We start from the raw sequence: 12,157 nt of genomic DNA, 5'->3' as shown, positions 1-12,157 counted from the left end.
GTAAACCCAGCTCAGTTTCTAGGTGGAGAAAAAGATTCACAAGAAATAGAACATGATTGCTTAGAAGCAATTAACTATCAGACCAAGGTGAGAGATGATCTGAAAGAAACTTGAATAGGAGGACTAAGGACTTTGTTTATAGATGGGAGCTCCAGGGTAATAGAGGGGGAGCGAAGAAGCGCCTATGCCATTGTAGAAGGGGAATCATGGAAAACTGTTAGCTGAGAGATTACCAAGTCAGTGGTCTGCTCAAACCTGTGAACTATATAAATTAAAAATGGCTCTGAAGGAATTGGGAAAGGAAGGTGGTAATATATACACAGATTCTATGTATGCTTTTGGAATAGCACACACTTTTGGAAAGATATGGAAAGAAAGAGGGTTGGTGAATAGTAAAGGAAAGGGATTAGCAAAAGAAGAATTAGTCATTGACATTTTAAATTTAATAACTGTACCTCAGGCATTAGCCATAATACATATAGAAGCACACCAAAAGGGAGAGGGATTTGAAATCTATGGCAACAATTTAGCAGATGAAAGAGCTAAAGAGGCAGGACTCATGGAAAAGGAAAAAGAAAAGGTTTTTATAATGATACCTGAAATAGAAGAGCAAGGGATACCAAAGTTCTCCAAGGAAGAGGAAGAGGCAATGAAGAAAGGGGGGATAGTTCAAAATACAGATGGGGAATGGATATTGCCAGATGGGAGAAAGATGTTAAATAAACCAATCATGAGAAATCTGATTGAGAGGTTACATGAAGAGACACACTGGGGGGCACAGGCTTTAATAGACTTGATACAAAGAAAATATGTATTTAAAGGAATATATAGCCTGGCCTTACAAATGGTTAGAAAATGTATGGTCTGTCTGAAAACAAACAAAGCAGCACTAAGAAAACAACCAATGGGAGGAAGAGAGTTGGCGATACGAACTTTTCAAATAATTCAGATTGACTATACCGAATTACCAAAAGCAGGGAGAATGAAATATTTGCTGGTCATTGTGAATCATTTAACTCGATGGGTGGAGGCATTTCCATGTGTGAATGCAAACACTAACACCATGGGCCGAATATTGCTAGAAAATATAATACCTAGGTATGGTCTTCCTGAAGTAATAGACAGTGACCAGGGGACGCATTTTACGGCAAGGATAGTCAAATTAATTAATGAGGCTGTGGGAATTAAGTGGGATTATCACACCGCGTGACACGCCAGTAGTTCTGGGGTCATGGAATGCATGAATCAAAAATTAAAACAAACTTTGATTAAATTAATGGAAGAAACAAATTTACCCTGGAATAAATGCCTCCCCTTGGACTTATTAAGGATATGAACGCAACCACGTAAAGATATTGGATTGTCATCATTTGAACTCATGTTTGGAATACCTTATATGGGGAAGGAGGGATTGCCAAGAATTGAATTAAAAGATAAAATAATTAGAAAATATGTACACGAACTGTCCAGATGTTTTTCTCTCTTGCGACAGAAAAGCATTCTTGCTCAAACTCCAACCTTGGACTTTGCAGTACACCAATACAAGGCAGGACAGTGGGTGTTGATAAAAGCCTGGAGAGATAAAAAATTAACTCCAACTTGGGAAGGACCTTACATCGTTTTGTTAACTACTGAAACAGCTATCCGGATGGCTGAAAAAGGTTGGACTCATTACTCCTGGGTGAAAGGACCCGTGCCAGCTCCAGAGAGGTGGAACGTGGGGTCTCACCAAGGAGACCCACTGAAGCTAAAGTTTCGAAGGACTTAATGGACTGGTGATCAATCTTCCTGTCAGTTGGAGGGGTAATAGTGGCATAAGGACTAATTTTGTGGTTTTTCCTATCTAGAACTGAGTGGTTGTCTAGGCTTCTCCCTCAACCAAAGAAAACCAAGACTGAGAAAATCCAATTGCAATACCTCCCGGATGTGCTGGTTTTGTAGGTGTCTTTGTGGGTGTTGTTGTTGTTCTCACTGTATAGATTGTGTTTTGTGTACTGGGTGTAAGATAGAGTGTGACATTAAGATCATAGAAGATGTATTGGAACATTACGAGGTGGTACATGTGGGGGAACCTTCTTATTATACTCTTAAGATCTGCCCAACCATTAAAGCTGTGTACGCAATGCATAAAAATGACAAAGAGAGAGGGGAAGATTGAGAACACAATGATATATCACACTATGATTCCTGATTGTTTACAGACTGACTTGAGAGACTGCATTCAGAATGAAACTCAATACAAACGCTGCAACGCCAGCACAGGGGTAGAATGTTATGATCCAAAAGCAATAGGACCAGTAACCACAAGAATGTGGGTATATGCTTATAAAGGAGGGGGAAATGCATTTCAGATGTTCTCATTTATTTATTTATTTATTAAGCCAAATCAGACAAGGTTACATAGCCCATAATGAAACTAGGGGTGAAACTAGTGTGGGTGTGTGTTTTGATGCATGTCAAGCTATTGGTAAAGGACAAGGACCTGATAACTCGTTTGGGGTTAAATGTGGAAACTTGGAGTGGGAAAGAAGTTATATGAAAGAACGAAAGTACCTACTCCAGAAAGCGTCTACATTAAGTACAGGACAGGTGTCTTTTGCTCTGAGCTATGATTACTGGTACACTACTACAGTCCCAAATGAGAGGAGTATAGGACCAAAAGAAATGAACATTAGTATGGGTAGCACCAAAACTGATTGCACTCAAGGAAAATGTAACCCCATTTGCATATATACAAATCAGTCACTGGAAAAAGGAATACAATATAAAGAATTTGGAATAGGAATAGACGGGACCGGAAAAGACCCGTGGGGTTGCTAGTATTAAAATTAGAAACAACCAGGGTAAAACCAATATGCAAAAGTATATTTTGGTCATACTACCAGGAATTCAAGAAATTAGAATTACCTGAATTTCCTAAGAAAGCAGTAAATATGTTTGTGCAATTGGCTGAAGAAATTGCTAAGACTCTTATAGTCAGCAATTGTTTTGTGTGCGGAGAAACAAATATGGGGGAACAGTGGCCATGGGAAGCTCAAGAATTGAAACATGATATAGTGGTGGAGATGTGGAAAAATAAAACTCTCAAGTTCACAAAGGGAAAAGAGGGAACTTGGGCATTAACTACAAATTTAGTAGGGAAAGTATGTTATGAAAGAAAAAGGAAGAATAAGAGTAGCAGTAGGAGACATGATTTGCTTGACTGTATGGAACAATGGCAGTTGGTGGGGAGGAAGTGGAATATCAAAGGAGGAGACATTAAGTGAAATAACTGAGATGGCTTATTTAAAGGATCCTGAAAGCAACACCCTGAACTGGGTAGCCCCGGAGGGTATGTATTGGATATGTGGAAAATATGCCTATGGGTATCTACCCAAGGGGTGGTACGGATCTTGCATTTTAGGAATAATAAAGCCAAGTTTTTTCCTCCTCCCCATCGAACAGAAACAATAGCTGGGACTAACTGTATATGATGATTTATCAGATAAGGTCTGAGCAAAAAGAGCTATACAACCAAGCGAGATAAAAATCGGTAGTTGGAAGGGTGATGATTGGACTCCAGAGAAGATCATCAACTATTATGGACCTGCTACATGGGTGGAAGATGGCACCTTAGGTGCCAGAGAGCCCATCTATATTTTAAACAGGGTAATTTGGCTGCAAGCAGTGCTCGAAGTAATTACCAATGACACTGTAAGTACTATGACACATTTAGCTAAGGAGAGAGTAAAGTCTCAAACCTACATCATGCAGAACCAGTTAGCCTTAGACTACTTATTAGCCTAAGAAGAAGGTGTGTGTGGAAAATTTAATTTGAGTAATTGCTGCATTGAAGTAGATGAGAGTGGTAAAGTAGTAAAGGAAATTACAAACAAGATGATAAAATTAGCTCATGTCCCAGTCCAAACCTGGAAGGAATTGACTTTAGATGGGGTAAATAACTGATTCGGAGGATGGTTTGCAAATTGGAAAGTACTAGCAAAATTTGCAATATTAGGATTCCTGGCTATTATGTTTTTACCATGTTTGATTCCTCTCATACAAATGCTAATAAAACAAACAAAGAAGAGTGTTCTGTCCCCGTACCACGCACACACCCAACCAGCCAGCCGAGGGTTAAATAAACTCTTCAAACACTCAACGTCAGTGATAAGGAACTTGGCAGCAACTCCGTGGCTGCCTGCCAAGAACTTTTACTCCGATAACACAGACAAAAATACACACAGTTTGAATAGTCCAGTTTGTAATTAAATCCACAGCAAATAGGTGTTGTGTCCGAAGGTGCAAAGTGCCTCACCAGAGATTAGCTTTGTCCGTCACAGAGTCCGAATGGCCACCACACTCCCTTTTATAGCCTGTGGGGTGTGGTCCAGTGACTCAGCTAATCTCTGGCACGCCTTCCCCTCTGCTGCGCACGCTTCTCCCTGCGCCTCTGGCGAGGGTCCAGCCAGCACTTATTTTCCTCGTCGCTGTCCACCTGTGGCTGCGGGGACGTGCTTGGCTCTGAGCCTATCGTTTGGCCTTCGGTGTCCTCCGGAGGCATTGCCAGAGAGGAGGGTCCTGGAGAGGGAGGCCTTGCCAACTCCTCCCCCTCACTCTCAGAGTCTGCATCTGTCGATAGCCCAGGCTCAGGCAACAGAGCCACAACAAAGAGCATGACTTTAATAACAACTTCAATAGAAAGTGGGAAGAAAGAAACAATGCTAATAATGAAGGTAGGAAAACAGAGGTTGGGGAAAGAAGATTCAGAATATAAAAACTTGCTTCCACAAGAACCAAAAGAAAATATAGGGAATTATGAATTATTAAAAGTATAAAAGAATAATTCAGGTAGAAGAGAAAAAGGGTGGAATGAAAGGAAATAAAAAAAGGTTATTCTTTTATAAATTGTATTAAATGTAATACCGAGGTGTGAGATTCTCTGTCTGAATGCAAAGTGACGACACATTGTAATCAGTAAAGGCACGGTATTATGACTTGCTAAACACTCCCCAGGAGACAGGAACCTATGCTCTGGGCAAAACAACTATCAGTAAAAGAGGAACATCTGCCCAAGGTGAAAATAACAAGTAAGCAAGATAAGATAATGGCTGTTAGATGGAAATTGTCAAGAAGACCCTTTAAAATGTAAAATAACTTGGAGAATGATTTAGGAGAATAAAGGGGAGATGGGGGGGCTTATTAGGCGTGGTGTGCATTGGTTAGGAATATAAAATGTATAGCTTGAAAACTGCTTTTTGTGCTCTTTGTACTCAATCCATTTGGGACAGGATGATCTCACCCAGCAGTTTCATATAGATATTAAAGAGCAGAGGAGAGAGAACCGAGCCCTGAGGCACCCCACAAGTGAGAGGCCTCTGGGAGGATCCCTGACCCCCCGCCCAAACAGACTGCAGACGGCCCGAGAGATAGGAGGAGAACCACTGTAAAACAGTGCCTCCTAACCCTATCCCCCTGAGCCGCTGCAGCAGGATACCATGGTCGATGGTATCGAATGCCGCTGAGAGGTCAAGAAGGACCAGGATGGAGGAGCAACCCCCATCCCTGGCCCGCCAGAGATCATTTACTAGGGCGACCAATGCCGTTTCCGTGCTGTGGCCACGCCTGAAACCAGATTGGTAAGGATCCAGGTAGTCAGTTTCCTCCAGGAATTGAGGGAATTGCTGTGCCACCACGGACTCAACAACCTTCGCTAAAAAGCGAAGGTTGGAGACTGGACGGTAGTTGTTAAGTACATCAGGATCCAGGTTAGGCTTCTTAAGGAGGGGTCGAACCACCGCCTCTTTAAGCGCAGTGGGAAAGACCCCTTCCTTTAGTGAAGCGTTGACAATAGCCTGGATCCAGTCTCCAGTCACCTCCCGGGCTGCCGAAACAAGCCAGGAGGGACAAGGGTCCAGTAAACATGTGGAAGACCCCAGCCTACCTATAATCCTGTCCACGTCATCCAATGAAACAGGCTCAAACTCAACCCAGATGTCTCCACCGAGACTAGGCCCTGTCACCTCAACGGACTTTGTCCAGTCGGAGTCCAACCCGGTCCGAATCTGAGTGATTTTATCTTGCAGAAACTGTGCAAAGTCCTCAGCACGGCCCTGTAAGGGATCCTCCCTCGCTCCCTGATTAAGGAGGGAGCGGGTCACTCTAAACAGGGCTGCTGGGTGATTTTCTGCAGATGCAATGAGAGTGGCGAAATAGTTACGTTTCGCTACTTCCATCGCCACAAGATAAGACCTAATATGGGTTCTTAGTTGTGTTCGGTCGGACTCGGATTGGGAGGATCTCCAACCACCCTCCAGGCGTCTTTTCCGACGCTTCATTTCCCTGAGCTCCGCGGTAAACCAAGGAGCCGCCCGGGATCTGCGTCGGATCAGAGGCCGCAAAGGCGCGATTCGATCCAGGGCCCCCACCGCAGCCTGTTCCCAGGCCGCGACAAGGGTCTCAGATGAATCGTGGGCTAAGGAGGAGGGAAATGACCCAAGCTCCATCAGGAAACTTTCGGGTTCCATCAGGCGCCTGGGGCGGAACCATCTTACTGGTTCCACACCCCTGCGACGGGGGATGGCGGAGGAAAAGTCGAGTCTAAGGAGGGAATGATCGGTCCATGACAGAGGGTCAATAGATAGAGTTCCCTCCCCACGATCATTTATCCACTGTCCAGAGAGAAAAATAAGGTCGAGTGTGTGTCCTCCAATATAAGTTGGGCCCTGTACAATCTGAGTCAGGTCCATGGCCGTCATGGAGGTCATGAACTCCTGCACCAACTCAGATGACTCACCGGCCGATGGCAGATTGAAATCTCCCACAACCAAAAGGTTGGGGAGTTCCACCGTCAATTTGGCTAAGACATCTAGTAGTGCGGGCAGGGCTGAGGTCACGCAGCTGGGGGAGAGGTACGTGATCAACAGCCCAGACTGAACTCCAGGGTCCCATTTCAAAAGGAGGGATTCACACCCGCCAACCTGAGGAACAGTGACCTCCCTAGGCCTAAGACTTTCCTTAATAACTACCGCCACTCCTCTGCCCCTCCCCTGGAGTCGTGGCTGGTGTAGTATCCGGAAACCTGGGGGACACAAATCCACGAGAGGGACACCGCCCTCCGGCCCCAGCCAGGTCTCAGTGATACAAGCCAGGTCCGCGTCCTCCTCGTCTATAAGATCTCGGATGAGGAATGTCTTGTTCACCACAGACCTGGCATTTAAGTACACCAGTCGGAGTCCAGGGCTCCGCACTCTGTCGCCGTCGGGGGAGCAGGATGAGCTGAGGGGGCAGGAGGGCGCCACCACTTGAACGAAGCGGCGGCGCCCTCCTAGCCCCCCCCCTCTCCCAACCTCTGCGTCTCCCAACTGTCACAAGGATTGGAAGACCCTCTCTCCGCTGAGCCTCTTTGTTCCCTCCTCCTCCCTCCCTCCCCCCACAACCATCCGACGGGCCCAATTGCTGAACCGTAGGAGCCGCCCCCGGCTCAACCCTTACCACCCGCCTCCCGGGTCCCCTTAAAATTTGATTAAAAACATTAATTAAAAAACCCCTCAAACCACGCTTAGAAGCATGCCACCACTCGGGGTTCCAAAACCCGTCCTTGAGGTAGGCCTTCGATAAATTCAAAGGCCATGTCTGCGAGAGGGGGGCATCTTGCAAAGCAAGGAGGGTCGCCGAAGTGTAAGCCATAATAAATATGAGAAGTGGATGGAAAATAGCAACAGGAAACCGAGATGAGAAACAAGAGGGATAATGATGGTAAAATAGGAGTCAACCCAGGCCAGCATAACCAACCGCTCTCTCACAGCAGTGGAGAATCCAAGGCTGCAACGAATGAGTCCCGCGGAGCCAGCCGCAGCCACCCTCTCACAGTGACTAGGTGGGGAACATCCACTGGCGGAGTCATAGGGCAGTTCCTAGGAACATGATGCAGCAGCAGTCCACCAGGATTCATAGTTCATCAGTCTGTAACTCCATAACTCTGTCCAATACAACGAGACCAATAAGGCAGTAATAGGGGTGAAAAGATAAGATGTAACACTTTACGGTGTGAGAGGAGCCAGGAGTCAGATAGCAGTTCAAATAGGGGAGATGACAAAAGTCCCAACAGACAACTGAAGATGAGTAAAACAAACAGGCCGAACCAGGCAGGCAACAGTCCGGGGGGGGGCGACAAAAAATGGGGGAGGGAGAGACCCCAGGGAAGAGCAAGATGGATGGATAATTATCACTTCCCCTCCAGCCAACTCCCCGCCCCCCAGATCTTCTTCAGGACCACCCGCCCCGCAGTCATAGCCTGTCCTCGCTGGGCAGTTACAGCCCAGATCTTCCCGGCCTCTCATCTCCAGTGTGACATTCACCACCATCAACAAGGCTGCCACAATACCCGCTGCCTTAATCTCAGCAGATTCGTCGGGGGGGGCTAACGATCTTAAAGCAGCCATAGCGCCTGTAGCCTCCCCCGATTAGATGTAAAATCGCCGAGTGTCTGCAGCGTTTAATAGCGCCGATCTGGCCGGTAAAACTCCAACGGCCTCAGCGCGATTGCAGGGGCCGACACCTCCCTCCCAGTGGCGCCCAGCTGATGCAATCCTCTCATCGCCGTCCCTGGGTCATCCGAGAGCCGTCTTCTGTCGGAGACGGCTCATTTGAACTGTCAAAGGCTCAGCATATCGGGCAGGGAGCCGATGAGTGGAAAAACGGCCTTCCCCCGGTTTCCTGTCGCAACTCTTTCATCCCGATCTCAGCCGGCACTTCGGGGAACCACCATCTCGCGCATGCGTAGCTAGTTAGCTCTACCTTACAGCTTATACATAAAACACAATCAATACAGTGAGTGCAACAACAACACTCACACCCACAATTACAAAACCAACACATTTAAAGAAAATTCTCTTTTCTGTTCTTTTGCATCAAAAGGCAGCTTCCAGGGTGTCCTAAGCAGGGACTTCTTTCATCTGTAAGAGGTTCACACTCCGCAGCCGGTTGGGGAAATATTAGGGATCGGAACGACTGAGAAATCAAATGGGCCCTGGTTGTCCACAAAACCATTGCTTATATCTGTAAAACACAATAATCAATAAAGCTACTACCCCAATTACTCAAAGTGCCCACACCCAATTTTCCTCCCACATGAATCCGCAATGATCTTCAATCTTTCGTCAGGATCCAAGTTCCGGACTAATTCAAGAGAGCAGGTGCTCCATCCTCTTTTTTTAGCTTACAGCGGGTTACATCGGCAGATATACATCAAGGTAACCTATATATAAAATACAAAAGCTTTCTTTAAGCACATTCAAATGTCAGTTTTGTTGGATGTTGTTTGTCCACGGACACTTTCCAGCCAGTGTCAGCTGCTGCCTTGACTCGTGTCCGATGGATCCATGATTTTGATTCTGCAATCTTAATAGCAAGTGGAGAAGTCATAATACCAATAAAAGATCCCTTCCATCTTCCACTTGGTCCCCAGGTTCAAATGAGTGACATTAAGTTACTAATCTAGGGGGTACTTGTTCCATCACATATCGTTGGAATCTCTCAATTTGCTTATTAAGTTCTTGTACCATCTCCATATTCCAAACCCCCCCTTTATGACCTAAATCAGGCCACCTAACATACATATATACCTGTGGATTCTCACTCATAACTGCCTGATATTTTGTCAACCTTTGCCCACTAATCCACAAATGTCCCTTAGTATCCAACACAGACTGCACCTCATGAGGGGAGTGCATGAGTATAGGACAAGAAAAAGTAAGTTTATTACAATTCTGAATCAATTCTGCACTTGCAGCCAGCACCTTCAAACAGTGGGGCCAGCTTTTTAGCCCCCCCACCTCCATCCAATTGTTTTGACAAATAGGCTCCAGATTGTTGCCAACTTCCCAAAGGCTGGGTAAGTACCCAGCAATATTTCTATCAGTGTTTACATACAAATTCAAAGGCAAGTTCGATAAAGCCAGAGCTTTTCCTGTCCCCCCCCCCGCCCCCTTTCCACTCAAGGGATTCCACATTGGCTCCTTTGGTGGCTGCATACAAAAGTGCTGCCATCAAAGCAAAGTTAGGAATCCAATTACGGCAAAAGCCAGCTAATCCTAAAAAGCTTCTCAGTTGTCTTTTTGTTCGGGGTCCTGCCAGCATTAGGACCGCCCTTTTCCGCTCTGGTCCTAAAGCTCGATGACCCTTATATCGTATCCCAAATATCTAACTTTCCTTTTCACCAATTGAGCTTTCTTTCTTGATACCCAATAACCACACTCTAATAACAAATCTAACATTATTGTGCATTCATCTTAGTATTCTCCCATCATAAATCCTCTGTCAGTCCTGTTGATCCAAACATCATCAACATATTACAATATTGTGTCTCCTGGTTGTTGAGGCACATAATACTGTAAGTCTCTAGCTACCGCTATTCCAAACAATGTGGGGGAGGTCTTAAATCCCTAAGGCAGCCAAGTCCCAGTATATTGCATTTTCATTCCTGTATAAGGATTCTCCCACTCAAAATGCAAACAGTGGCTGGCTTACGGGGTGAATGGGAATTGTAAAGAATGCATCCCTTAAATCAATAACAGAAAACCATTCAGCCCGGGATGGAATTAAACTTAACAGGGTATATGGATTTGACACGGCCGGGTGTAAAGTTACCGTGCCCCGGGCTGTAAGACCCATCTAACTGTTTAATTGGGATAATTGGAGTATTCCAGGAGGACTAAATAGGCACCAAAAACCCCGCTTCCAAATCTCTGAATGCTTTCATAAATAGCACAAATAGCTTCCCAAGAAACGGGACGCTGCCTTATACTCACAGACACCACTCCAGGTTTTAGTTCCACCACCACTGGAGGGTGGTGAGCTGCAAAACCCGGCAGGTTATCCTCAGGCACATCAAACAACCTCCACTTCTCCTCCTCCTCCCTCTTCAACCTGTCTCCCTATCATCAACCTCCAAATCTCCTCCAGCGAATGCCTTATGGTCATTCTCTGACTATCTTCATCAAAAGAAATTGTTGCCCCTAATTTACTCAGCAGATCCCTGCCTAACAACGGAATAGGGCATTCAGGGATATACAAGAATTCATGCTGGATTTCAGCTTCCTTAAAATCACACATCTCTGGTTTCAAGACCTGCTGCCCCATAGCTTGCCCTGATACCCCCTGGACCTGAATTTTATGGGATCCGGGGGGCTGCAATCTGCTTATTTAAAACTAATCTTCCTGCTCCCATATTTACCAGAAACGTTCTTGTTAGATCAGGCGCAGGAACAGAAGACGTGACCAGCTCGATACATGTAACAACTTTATTTACAGTGTAACAAGTAAAAGAAGACTGCTGGCGCGCTGCCGGAGCTCTCCTTATATTCACTCCCGGCAGACGCACCGCCCCTAGACAGGGATTCAAATCTCCCGCCCGATGGCTGGCAGCCAATCAGGGCGGATGTCCTTATAAGGACATAACACTCCTCCCCCCTTAGTCTGGACTGTCAAATCTCGTCCACAAAAGTCACGTAATCACGCAGGTACGTAGGACGCCTCGGCACCCTAGCTGACCTGTGCAGTCTCACTTGTTCTCCGTCTCCGACCTGGGTGGACGGGGCTCTGTCGTCTCCGGGCTCCCTCTCCGGAACCGGGCTTGGTTCGGCTGTCGAGTGAGCGGGGTCACCCCCAGCGCCTCCGGCCGGACCGCAGACCTTGGATGGCTGGTTCTGATGGTCTTCTTCCTGGCCTGTGGATCTGTCGCCTCGTCTCGGTGGCTCGGTTCCGACCCGGGAAGAGCGTCTGAGACTCGGTAAGTCCATCGTTTGCTCCTCCCTGGTCTCCCGGGCGCTGCGGTTCGGTTGCGGTTCGGCCTGGTGCCGGGTGGGTGGTGGTTCTGTTTGGTGCCCTCTGGACCGGCCCGCCGGCTGCGGGTGGTGCTGGCCCGTGTCGCGTTGTCCGACCTCGCAGGGGTGGCGTTGGTCTGCTAGGTCGGGCTGGCGCTGGTCTACCTCGTCTGGTCGGTGGTGGTCGACCTGTTCGGGCTGTTGTTGCGGCACTACCTCTGCGGGGCGGCGGAGGTCTCCCCTGCCGGGGTGGTGCAGGTCTACCTGGCCGGGTTGTTGTCGGCTCTCCCTTCCCCCTAGTCCCTGGTCTACCGTCGGGTGGTGCCTGGGGTCATCCGGGTCGGGGTGTCGTT

This window comes from Pituophis catenifer, unplaced genomic scaffold, assembly GCF_029215685.1.
Source record: "Pituophis catenifer annectens isolate HBS135680 unplaced genomic scaffold, rPitCat1.0.hap2 SCAF_5, whole genome shotgun sequence".
NCBI classification, from domain to species: Eukaryota; Metazoa; Chordata; class Lepidosauria; order Squamata; family Colubridae; genus Pituophis; species Pituophis catenifer.
The sequence above is the reverse complement of the archived record's forward strand: the minus strand, read 5'-3'. Positions refer to the sequence as shown.